The sequence below is a fragment of the Etheostoma spectabile genome, chromosome 15, assembly GCF_008692095.1.
Source record: "Etheostoma spectabile isolate EspeVRDwgs_2016 chromosome 15, UIUC_Espe_1.0, whole genome shotgun sequence".
NCBI lineage: Eukaryota > Metazoa > Chordata > Actinopteri > Perciformes > Percidae > Etheostoma > Etheostoma spectabile.
The window spans coordinates 15,633,505-15,635,186 of record NC_045747.1 but is presented as its reverse complement, the minus strand read 5'-3'; the positions used below and the strand labels follow the sequence as shown (position 1 = coordinate 15,635,186).

Sequence of the window (1,682 nt, the reverse complement as noted above, 5' to 3'; positions counted from 1 at the left end):
AAATACTTTTGTTCACAAAAAAACAGGATATCTGAACATTTTGCAGCCCACATTTTTACATATTTCTTTCACCTGTCAGTTTCAATTTAGTCAGTTTACTAAAAGGCATGTTTCCTATGTGACTCCTGGGGTGTAAAGCTGTTCCTTACAAATATATTTGAAGGGATGTCATACTTTTACTGTTTATATGATTAATTTATATGATTAACTTCTGGCTTCTGGCTGCTGCACCTCACCACAGCACCCCCTTCTGAATCTGAATTTGTTTGCCTGCCAGACAGCTAGCCATGTACAAATGCTGCAACAAATGGATATACCCAGTGTTGTTGAACAATTATTTATTATTACAAGAACAATTATTAAATTTCAGACAGCTATTACCACTTTATTAAGGGTGGCATCATTTTGACTTTCAACAAAGACAAAACAACCCCAGCCTTGACAATTTTAATACATTTTCATGATCATAAAAATTGTTACAAAAGCACCATGAGGGGGTTCTGCCAGGATTTTTTTTAGGATACAGGGTCTGCTGTGAATTGGTGTAAATATTTGTGTTTTTTTCTCATAAAAGTGGGTACCACGCAGACGTTCCCAAAGTAGATCTAATTTAAATGAACATCAACTTTAAGTCCAGAAGTGGCTTCATATTTGTCGAATTCAATCATAATGTTACTCTTTCAGTAGGTGAGAATGTTACGTAACAGGCAGTAGCATTTTGAGGGCAGTTGAATGTCATGCTAAACACACTTTGCTAAAAAACACAAGGCTCTCTTTCCATTACAGGTCTATCTGAGCCTTAAGTGTCCTCAGAAACAACAGTTACATATAAACGGCTTTACACCAAAAGTTTGTGTAAGACCATGTGGAAGACTTAGTGTCTGAGTCCATGATCATCCTAGCTTGGTCTTTGTCATCATGGTAATGTACATTACAGGTAGGAATGAATTCAAGTGCTTTGTGAGACTGTTTGAATTATGATTTCCCATCTGTGGCTCAACCTGCTGTGTGTACTATCTCATGTTGTGGCTTCAGAACAAAATCCTCAGCTGACATGCAGGGGTGTGAGACAAACGTGTCTCGCTTCTCTTGGTGATGACAACACTGGCTGATTCTTCTCTCTACTTTGGCTTCAATTGTTATCGCAGGACAGCGTTATCTCATTTTGTGATGCAGCATACAGTGTGTGTTTTTAATGTGAAACAATTAAATTAAAAAGTTGTTTTGCAATGATGGCGTTCTGTTGTGGCAAGGCAAGTTTATTTGTATTGCACTGTTCAACAAGAAAGCACTTCAAAATGACAAAGTTAAGGGGATTGAAAAAGTTTTTATACTGTAGTTCAGCAAGAAGGATGTGATGTGATGCTACAGGATTAGTCAGGGAATCGCCCGCAGGATTTATCCTTTAGGGTCCCTTAATGTCGGTATACATATGAGTGGCAATCCATCTAATAGTTGAGATGTATTTCAGTCTGGACCAAAGGCGTTTGACTGACAGACAGAGCAGCATTAGCTCCCTAGAGCCATGCCGCTAGCATGGCTAAATAAATAAAAAATATATAATAAGATGAAAGATATTATTATATTAATTATTAAATGAAAGGGAATAAACTGAAAAAAGTGCAAAAGTTATGTGAATCCTTAAATTTAAGTTGTTAGTATTGTGGTTGCTGTACATTCCC

General features: G+C 37.0%; 1 protein-coding gene across 1 annotated transcript in view; it reads left to right on the top strand.

Moving 5' to 3' along the window:
• The window catches only part of asic2 (acid-sensing (proton-gated) ion channel 2), a 402,742-nt gene extending 401,512 nt beyond the window's left edge, over positions 1-1,230 (top strand). Inside the window, exon 10 of the mRNA XM_032536465.1 lies at positions 1-1,230. This exon is cut by the window's left edge and continues 822 nt beyond it. The gene's annotated coding sequence lies outside the window, so the exon portion shown is untranslated.
• Positions 1,231-1,682: the final 452 nt, after the last annotated feature.